Here is a 10776-nt window from a genome sequence, read left to right as displayed (position 1 = left end):
GGTGTTGACATTCAAACAATCACACCACTGATAGCTTCTTTGTATGGAGCTTCAGTGCCAAGGATATGCAGGATTACCTATCCCATATGCACAGTGGTGCCTACTGCAGTTTACTACTTTCCTATAAAGCATTGTACTTGCTTCCTTTTCTAAATGCAATGATAGTACTCTTTTCCTTCCAGTAAAGTGTTAGTGTCATTGTCCACACATAAGATTGTGTTTATGAGTTCAAGTCTCAATCTTGAAACCTAATTCACTTGTGTGACAGTTAGTGTCTAAGTCACGTCTTCATGAGTCCTCTCTTTAGCTTCCATTGTCGAAGGGTTTTCAAAAGCAAAGTCGCATCCACAGAGGACCTTGACGAATTTCAAGATAGAAGATCAATCAAGTGAGATCAGGCTATGCAGCTGAATCTTCATATTGAATGCAAAGATTGTTGACTTAACATGCATCTGAGAGATTTCCCAAAAGAAGAAGATCAATTCTAGTCTGCGTAGTGCAACTTAGTCTCAATTAAAGCTTCGAACAATGAGTCCTGCTAAGAAGATGCTTAGGTGTGTCCAAAACCACTCATATACATAATGTCAAAGTGATGTAATGAACAAGCAGAAGCCTGTTCAATAAGCCTGCTGTTCACAACCTGAATTGATGGCATCATGGAAGTAAATGTAAGTATCATGATGAGGTAGTTCCTCAATGCTGAGCTACAATCAAAAGGCACAATGATGATGAGGTACATTCAAAAGGTACAGGAAAGATTGTGCTCCCACTTGATTTAGAACAGAGAAAATTGTACTTATTCATGGCACTGTAACAAATAAGCCCTTAGCTTCGATAAAATCAGAGACATAAAACCATCTCCCATCCATGAGAATACTGAACCATAATGAACACTTCCACTCCATCAGGGTAGACGGATGACATGCTCAACCATAAAACAGGCACCTCCATGTTTAACAGCAGCAATAACCTTGTCCAAGTATAAAGGTGCAACAGTTGAATTTGTCACAATAAGAACTTTTTTTTTCCTTTGATGTGCCTTGCTAGTAATGCTTTCGTGTTTTTCTCCTGCCAATCAGCATCTCTGATCAGCCCATATTTGATAATTTTTGCAATCCCTGAAGCAAGTTCTCGGTGAGAAAGAGTGCCTAATGTATCTGTATCTACAAGAACAACTTGAGGCTGGTAAAATGCACCGATCAAATTCTTTCCCCTAGGATGATTTCCCCCAGTTCTTCCTCCAATTGATGAGTTGACCTGCATAGCAATCTCAAACACTTGACAATTGTTAAGAAAGTATGGCTCTCATTGATTTCTGTGAGATGAAACCACCAAACCTGTGCCATGACAGTTGTAGGAATCTGTATGAAATTCACCCCTCGTAACCCTTCCATCTAGAGTAATCTCCTACCCTTCCTCCTTTCCTCTATCACCCATAACACATATTTCTTGCTCGTTCCCTCCACCTTCAGCAAACATGCAGAGATCGAGCATGCCACGAATCCCATCATCATACTCAACAATGACATAGGCATTATCAATGATGTGAGGTACCTTCCCATCATAGTTTTCATCCAGGTGATTGACATCCTGTGTTGCAGTTGAATCGATTCCAATTATGGGCCTTAATAAGGAAGGGGAATCTGTGTTCACTGATTGCCACCATCCTCCCCTTAGAGAAAAATTATGTAATCCCACTTGCTCTACTCTATACATCAATTGGGAATTGACAGAGGCAGTTCACTCATGTAGCTCACTGTACAAAAATGTGTGACAATGTGCATTGAGAGGGGTTAGTACTTTGTTCTATCCAGAACCTCTTCTAATGTCACTAGCCTTCCCAATTCAATTGACTTTTGTGCAGCCACCCCAATTGCAACTGCTAAGAGGCCATCATAAAGACCTACTGTTGGTGGCTTCTCACCATGACTTCTTACTGCTGCTAGAAACTCCAAATGCTCTAGGTAGCTTGATCCATGGTGTAATCCATCGTACCAAATTCTTTCATCTTCGACCTCAATAGTCTTCACTCCTTTTCTTCCTCCCTCTGATCGCCCCCATCAACCGGATACACTGTGCTTCTTTTTTCCCAGCAAGACGGTTCTATTTTTACTACACGGCGGCCCTTCAGAATTTCTAGTCACACAACCCCAAAGATGTAGACATCACATTTTAGAGGTAAGATGCCCTGTTGCAACATATTCTGGGCTGCATAGGCATACGTGCCATTTACACGTGTAGAGACGTGTGTGTTGTCTCCTGTAGGTCCATCCCATGCGGATCCTATTTCTGCAGTTTCCCTTTTCCTTTTTTTGTCTAGAAGAGCTTTTCTAAGAGCAGACATAGCATCCTTATTTTCTGGGTTTGGAATGTGATTCGGAAACATACCATGAGGTTCTAAAAACTGACTTCCCACTGTTGATGCACCCAATGATACAACATCTCGCTTTGGCATAAGATAAAACATCTTTTGCAAATCCTCCAAGCTTCTGCAATTTGCATACATGTCCAGTAGAGCACTTTCCATGTATCAGCTTGCCCTTCAGCAAAGTTCTTACATTCCCACAAGCTTTCAAGATGAACAAAAAGACAACCCTGTTGGGACACACATTTTCCTGTTCCATCCGTCCATAAAGTTAAATACTGGCTAGATCATGACCTTGTAGAGAAACACCAGCAATCATTACACCCTTCATATGCTTCAGCAGGTTCTCCATGTTTGGAGTACATATCAATGAGTGCATTTCCTACTTCTACATCAAAATTGGATTCTGTCCTGATTATCTAATCATGTATCATTCTACCATGCCTAACAACCCCAATGCTACTACAAGCTTTTAGAACACATGTCAATATGAACTCGTTTGGCACAGTGCCCTCATGCTTCTCCCTATACTGCCCACGCATAACAAAATGCAAACACAATGACTAAGTATGTACAAAATAACAAATGTCACACACAAACTTTTTGGTGGATTCCACACCTCGGATGGGTAGCAGTATGACATCCACCCCCTCTAATCCTGCGCATCCTCCAGATGGGCCAGCTACCCATGATCATTGTCGTCAAGATCCATGTATAGATCAATCTCTTCATTGTATATTTTCGGTATATCAGCAAGGTTATCTGTCATATCATCTGTCTCTTCTACTGGAGTTTCTTCTCGTTGCCCTTCTCTTGCAAATTCTTCCAATGCATAATCCTCGTCATCTCTTTTCTTGAAAATCTTGATTCTTTTTCCTGCAATAGGCACTCTAAGCACTTTCCCATCCAATTCTGTCAGCTCATATGTTGCATTATCAAAGACATGTTTGACTATGTATAGCCCAAACCGAATAGCGTATCTGTTTCCATCTACATCATCTTGACCCACAGCCCAATCTATGCCAATTGGACTAGTGTCAACTGTCAATACAATAGGCCTTCCGCAATTATAATCCGCTTTCCTAAGAGTAGGAGCAATCTGCAATAACTTCTTCAATTTTCGCATGGATTTAGTGTGGCTCTTATCCCAATAAAATTTTTTCCCCTTTCGAAGCAACTGATATAAACAATCTACTATGTGTGCAAAATGGAGTATCCAAATCATGTAAAACACACACGCTCCAATGAATCTTCGTACCTCTGAAGTGGTAGAACAATACTCCGTAATCTTTATTATAGCATCCACCTTCTCAGGTGAAGGTTTTCTGCCATAATACCCACACATATGTCCAACAATGATGACCTCATTTACTCCAAAAACAGATTTATGCCTTGATAGTGTCAAGTTCACTTCTTCTAACCTGGCCAGAATCTTTTCACAAGCTACAATATGATCAGCCACAAAGTATCTGCATCCCTGCTCATTTAGACTCTCATTCTTCTCTTCTTTTGCACACCCCTTAATGGGCACATCATCCAAGAAAGGCATGGTAAGCTAAGGTATATACTCATGAAGGACCTTATGCATGGCATTCATCATATGCGCAATAGAATTAGTGGCACCTTGAGGCAAGGTATACATCTTGACAATCCCAATAGGAGTTCTCATAGTGGTTATGTCCCTGCTTTCCAAGGCTAGCATCATATCCCGAATACAAGTCACCTAAAGAATAGATGGCACATCCAGCAAATGCTTCTGCAAACTCATCCACAACTGGACCTATACCAACATTCTTGATAGTAACTCTGTTTACTGGCTGCATGTCCTGTATAAATCGGAGAGTACCATTCTTCTTTGGAACTGTAAACCACCTATTTGAGCATGGTACAGATGATGGCTCTAGGATTCCCATCTTGATTTTCTCATTCAACAAGTCAACTAGCTTTGGCAGGTGTGACCTAGGTACTAGAATAGGTCGGAGGTTCCATGGAATATGAGGAATAGTAAATATCACCATAGGGGCAACAATATCTGGATTCACATATCCAATCTCATGCGAGAAAAAAGCAAACCCCCTTCCATGTCGCTCAAGCATATCCTGAAAGCATTGCTTCTCTGAGGGTAGCAAGAAATCACCATTTCTAATTTTTAATTCAGCAAGAGTCTCTGCTGAAAATTTATGGCCTATATACTATGGATTCCTCAAAATTGGCTACTTGGTAGCCCTCTCTATTTGCTGATCACTGTCAGGTGGAAGTAGTCCAGCTACCGGCTTCACCTTCTTATCCACAATCTTGTATTTCGTGTCAACCCTAGCTTCATTATGATCCTCTGCATTACTCAAATCATGCTGTAAATCAACAAATTTTCCCTCTAGTGGTTGAATATCCTCAGCCCTCTACTCTATGGACTGCATAGGAATAGCCCTAAACTCTGGATGCTGAAATATTTCAATAGTAAACTCTGTTGGCTGATCATAATCAGTCGGAAACTCTGTTTGCTGAATTTCTTCAGCACTCAACACTTTTTGTTGAGTCACCTCAGCCTCTGACTCTATCTATGACACAGAATCTGAAATTTCATGAAACATGTCCAGGGACTGCACTGATACATTACTGTGACAACTCTGCATATCAGTTTTCAGCATATTTTCCATCTTTGTCATCGTATCTGCACAAACCATACTATCATACATCCCATCTATATGCTCATCATCCTCTAAAATACCTGCATTTCTCAAATATTTCTCCTTCCTGCATATGTACTGCCTGGGAGTTCTAGGCAACTTAGAAATCTTCTAATAACTCATCGAACTGTTTGCTGAAATTTCAACAAAATTGGAGGAGAAAACACTGCTGCTATCAGGAGGCGAGAACTCCAATCTCCTCTGCTCTGTACCACCGTTGTCTTGCGGGACAACGGTACCTAATGAAAACACGAATCTGTCACAGTGGGCAAAGGTGCATCTCAAAGAGTATCCCTGGTTCTAGCATGATTTACACACACAGTCATAAACTGGACTGCTCTCATACCATCTTTATTTGCAAATCCGTGCATAAGCAGATCCATCATCCATTACTTTCGTCTCCATGTGCATCTCTGTAATGAATGGTTGTCCCAGGATTATGGGGTAAGAGCATGAATCCTACACAAAGAAATGGAAATCCTCCTCTACATCTCCGATAGAAATCCTGACACTGGGACAGGCAGCATACAAATCACCTGCAGTGTTGTTGGCGGCTCTCATACGCCACCCATGCTCTACATCCATAGGCCATCTTTTACTTTCATAAACTCCACGAACTATGAGATTAATCTCTGAACCATGATCCACCAAAGCAACATAAGGCACCTGTTTCTCTCCAATTTTTACCATTGTTTCTGTAGTTGCCCTAGCCCAATGACTCCGCGAAAAATGACTACGCGGTACCAAGATAGGCTCATCAGTTTAAGCATAATGCATAGGCTGAACTCTCTTCTCTATCTACGGAAAAACAAAAGCATTCTCAACCATAACCTCATCCTCATCCTCATCCAACTCCCCAATCAAAACTCCCTGTGTATCAGTAGTAGGCAATGTATGTCTTTTTCTCTTCAGGACTTCTTGGAACTGATCTTGAAACTCTCTTTTCGAGATGCCGAAAACCTCAGAAATAGTAAAAGTCACCTCACTGCCAAGTATCTTGTCATTAAAGATTTTCTTCATGTTCGTAGATGTCTCAATATCAGACATTAATCTAAATCCTGGCTGCTTTCTCTCTCTAGGCTCCTGCATCTTTTCTTTCTTTTGAGCATCCTCCATTTGTTGTTCTGGCCTTGGTCTCAAAGAAGACCATGCAGTAGGTGGAGTAACAAACTCACCCCCTCTAGTCTTTGTAGCTGCATTTGGATTCTCTTCATCTCTCTTACGCTTCTCCTCAACAAGCACATCTGCTCCCTGAGACTTAGCCAAGTAGGCATAAATAGTGTGCCTGTCAACAGGCGAATCCCAACATGTCTCAGTTCTGATGCCAGAACCTGCACTAGTCAAAACAGTCTGCTGAATTTTCCCTTTGTTTGTCGTCTCCATAGCATAGGTCCATAATGCTGACTGACTCTCTGAACCTTTCTCAATCTGGACTCCATATGCAGAAGCATCTTCTCTAGCTGCCACATAAGAAGTACGCGCAGCCATGTCATCTACTAATTTCTTCATTCCGCCTTTCCCAAAATTGGTAGCAAGTGGAGCTCCTGTTTTAGTCAACCAGATCTTGCCATCTTGTCCCCAAAATACCAAATTCTTTCTCCTTGCATCTTGAAAATATTCGCAATCCCTACAATGCTGATGGTCCATACTATCACACCAAATACATCTTCAATCTCTCCTAGGTGCACTAGAAGCACTTCTAGGTGCAGTAGGAGCACTAGAGGAAATAATAGGCGTGGTCGAAGCAAACTGCTCTTTCAATTTTCCCATTAATTGTGCTTTAACTGACTCCAGTTTCAAATTCGTTATGCCTTTGATTAGGTCATCAAGAGTGGAAGGAACCAAAGTGCGGATGATTTTGGAGCAGAAGGAGCTGGCATCGGTCTTGGAACAGGAGGAACAAGAGGATTAGAAACAGTAGGCACTGGCATAGGCCAAGTAAGTGGCTGAGGAAGAGAAGAAATGATAGGGGTAGAAGCAAACATAGGAGCAGAAGACGGTGTCGGTGTCATAGATCCATTCTGTAGGCGGGTCTTCCATATCCGCCTCTTGGTCAAAGTCGAGACCGCATCCTGGGCATCTTGCCAATCTGTTTTAAGACCCATAGGCTTCGTGCGATCGCCAAGAAGCTCTCCTAATTCTTCCTGAAGAGCAGGATCTGCAGCTTGCAAGAAAAGATCAACTTTCTCAATATCCAATGCTCTTTGTTCAATGGCATCAAGCTGTTTATACCTCTCTTCAAATTCTCGTATCAATTCTGAAGCAGCTAGATCTTTGTTTGGCATGTAGACCCACTCTCCGAATGACCGCCGTGTAGCCATCCCAAATTCCTCAAGAAAATACTCATCTTTCAGGGCCTTCTTAAAATCTTGCCAATGTGAATTTTGAAGAAAAAGATCAGTCACTTTTACCCTCAAGGCGGGTGTGACAAGGCGAAGAAAATATTTACTCATAAGTCCTGTTGGTACTCCAAAAAATCCCATCTTAATCTCATACGTCTTCAAATAAGCCGATACATTACGGCCATCAAATAGCTTCTTTTCATTCTCAACTGCTTCAATCGCCTTAGTCGCACTGATTGCATGGAGCTCCGAATATAGTTGCCTTTGCTGAGATAACTGTTGTTGATGTAACTGCTGTTGCTGCTGCATATACAATTGTGTTTGCTGATTTTGAAGCTGCATATACATAAACATATTCTATAAAATCTTCTTTAAATCATTCCTAGAAGTACTTGAAGCAGAAGTGATGATGAAGCTGAAGTAGAGGACAAAGCAGGAATCGTAGAAGAGGCTAAAATTGATGCTGAAGTATCTCCCATCCTGAAATTTTTTTAAATGCGAGGCTTTCACGTCGGGTTCACCAAAGATGTCGAAGGGTTTTTGAAAGCAAAGTCGCATCCATAGAGGATCTTGGAAAATTTCAAGATAGAAGATCAATCAAGGAGATCAGGCTATGCAGCAGTAAACTCAAGAATCTTCATATTGAATGCAAAGATTGCTGATTTAACATGCATCTGAGAGATTTCCCAAAAGAAGAAGACCAATTCTAGTCTCCGCAGTGCAACTTAGTCTCAATTAAAGCTTCGAACAATGAGTCCTGCTAAGAAGATGCTTAGGTGTGTCCAAAACCACGCATATACATAATGTCAAAGTGATGCAATGAATAAGCAGAAGCTTGTTCAATAAGCTTGCTGTTCACAGCCTGAATTGATGGCATCATGGAAGTAAATGTAAGTATCATGATGAGGTAGTTCCTCAATGCTGAGCTACAATCAAAAGGCACAATGACGATGAGGTACATTCAAAAGGTAAAGGAAAGATTGTGCTCCCACTTGATTTAGAACAGAGAAAATTGTACTTATTCATGGCACTATAACAAATAAGCCCTTAGCTTCGATAATCAGAGACATAAAACCATCTCCCTTCCATGAGAATGTTGAACCATAATGAACACTTTTGCTCCATCAGGGTAGATGGAGGACATGCTCAACCATAAAATGGGCACCTCCATGTTTGACAACAACAGTAACCTTGTCCAAGTATAAAGGTGCAATAGTTGAATTTGTCACAATAAGAACTTTTTTTTTCCCTTTGATGTGCCTTGCTAGCAATGCTTCCATATTTTTCTCCTGCCATTCAAAGAATGGAGCATCTCTGATCAGCCCATATTTGATAATTTCTGCAATCCCTGAAGCAATTTCTCGGTGAGGAAGAGTGCCCAGTGTATCTATATCTACAAGAACAGCTTGAGGCTGGTAAAATGCACTGATCAAATTCTTTTCCCTAGGATAATTTACCCCAGTTCTTCCTCCAACTGATGAGTCGACCTGCATAGCAATCTCGAACACTTGACAACTGTTAAGAAAGTATGGCTCTCATTGATTTCTGTGAGATGAAACCACCAAACCTATGCCATGACAGTTGTAGGAATCTGTATGAAATTCACCCCTCGTAACCCTTCCATCTAGAGTAATCTCCTGCCCTTCCTCCTTTCCTCTATCACCCACAACACATATTTCTTGCTCGTTCCCTCCACCTTCGTCAAACATGCAGAGATCGAGCATGCCACGAATCCCATCATCATACTCAACAATGACATAGGCATTAGCAATGATGTCAGGTACCTTCCCATCATAGTTTTCATCCAGGTGATTGACATCCTATGTTGCAATTGAATCTATTCCAATTATGGACCTTAACAAGGAAGGGGAATCTGTGTTCATTGATTGCCACCATCCTCACCTTAGAGCAAAATTATGTAATCCCACTTGCTCTACTCTATACATCAATTGGGAATTGACAGAGGCAGTTCGCCCATGTAGCTCACTGTACTGAAATGTGTGACAATGTGCATTGAGCGGGGTTAGCACTTTGTTCTATCCAAAACCTCTTCTAATGTCACTGGCCTTCCCAATTCAATTGACTTTTGTGCAGCCACCCCAATTGCAACTACTAAGAGGCCATCATAAAGACCTACTATTGGTGGCTTCTCACCATGACTTCTTACTACTGCTAGAAACTCCAAATGCTCTAGGTAGCTTGATCCATGGTGTAATCCATCGTACCGAATTCTTTCATCTTAGACCTCAATAATATTCACTCCTTTTCTTCCTCCCTCTGATCGCCCCCATCAACCCGATACACTGTGCTTTTTTTTTCCCAGCAAGACGGTTCTATTTTTACTACACAACGGCCCTTTAGAATTTCTAGTGACACAACCCCAAAGCTATAGACATCACTTTTTAGAGGTAAGATGCCTTGTTGCAACATATTCTAGGCTGCATAGCCATACGTACCAATTACACGTGTAGAGACTGAGAGTGGAATTTTGATGCCGAGAAGTGCTTAAAAATAGCTAAAAATTACGAATATCAAGGGAAAAATAATCAACGTTAGAGGCGGCGGCTCGATCTAGGACGATTTTAAGCACCAAAGTGCTTTAAAGGCGCCTGAGCGACGCTTGTTGATTTTTCATAATTTTTCAGACAGTCGTGCGGGTTGGCAAGAGTAACTGGCCAATGCGGGATGCCAAGCTGGACGCCCAGGATTTTTCAGAGCTCAATTCGGAGTCCGGACGGGGAAATGGCCGAGAAGTCGGTCAAGATACGAAAAGGTGGACAAAAAACTTGGACAAAGTTGAGTGTGCCTTTTGGAGGCTTGGGCCCCCTAAAAAATTTTATGCCACAAGAAGCAAAAAAAATCGTGATCAACCCCCATCACTGATCATTGCCCTTGCTTCCCTCCTGGATGCTGACTCTATTGCCGCCCTTCGCCCGTCAAATGATGCTCTCTTTGAAGATATCTGATTTCAGTCTTTCTCTCTCCTCCCTCTCTCTCTTCTAAGAGGGAATTCATGTGGGAAGAAGAAGGAAGAAGAAAGAATGGTGGAGGCTTGTCCGGCATGGATCGGATTGCTCCACGGGTTGGAAATGGTGATTTGTGATTGTGCTGGACATGAAGTGCTGCTGATTTTCAGATTTGTAGCGGATTGCTCCACGGGTTGGAAATGGTGATTTGTGATTGTGCTGGACATGAAGTGCTGCTGATTTTCAGATTTGTAGCCATGGACATGAAACCCGAAACACGCAAATAAGCGGTAATTCAATTTTTTCAAAGGAAATTTGAGATTTCATGGTTTTTGATTGATAAAATGTTGTTCATGTGGGCTAAAAATTGTTTATTTGCTGTTTTCCATGAGTACTTGCTGATCATAATCAGAAAA

The 10776-nt window shown here is 41.6% G+C and overlaps 1 pseudogene; it reads right to left on the bottom strand.

Annotated features, from left to right (window-relative positions):
* Positions 1 to 1005: 1005 nt before the first annotated feature.
* On the bottom strand, positions 1006 to 9408 carry LOC148013314 (uncharacterized; annotated as a pseudogene).
* Between the last annotated feature and the right edge of the window lie 1368 nt (positions 9409 to 10776).

This window comes from Lygodium microphyllum, chromosome 26 (assembly GCF_053477565.2).
Source record: "Lygodium microphyllum isolate KBCC chromosome 26, Lygodium_microphyllum_v1.1.10, whole genome shotgun sequence".
Classification (NCBI taxonomy): domain Eukaryota; kingdom Viridiplantae; phylum Streptophyta; class Polypodiopsida; order Schizaeales; family Lygodiaceae; genus Lygodium; species Lygodium microphyllum.
The sequence above is the reverse complement of the archived record's forward strand: the minus strand, read 5'-3'. Positions and strand labels throughout refer to the sequence as shown.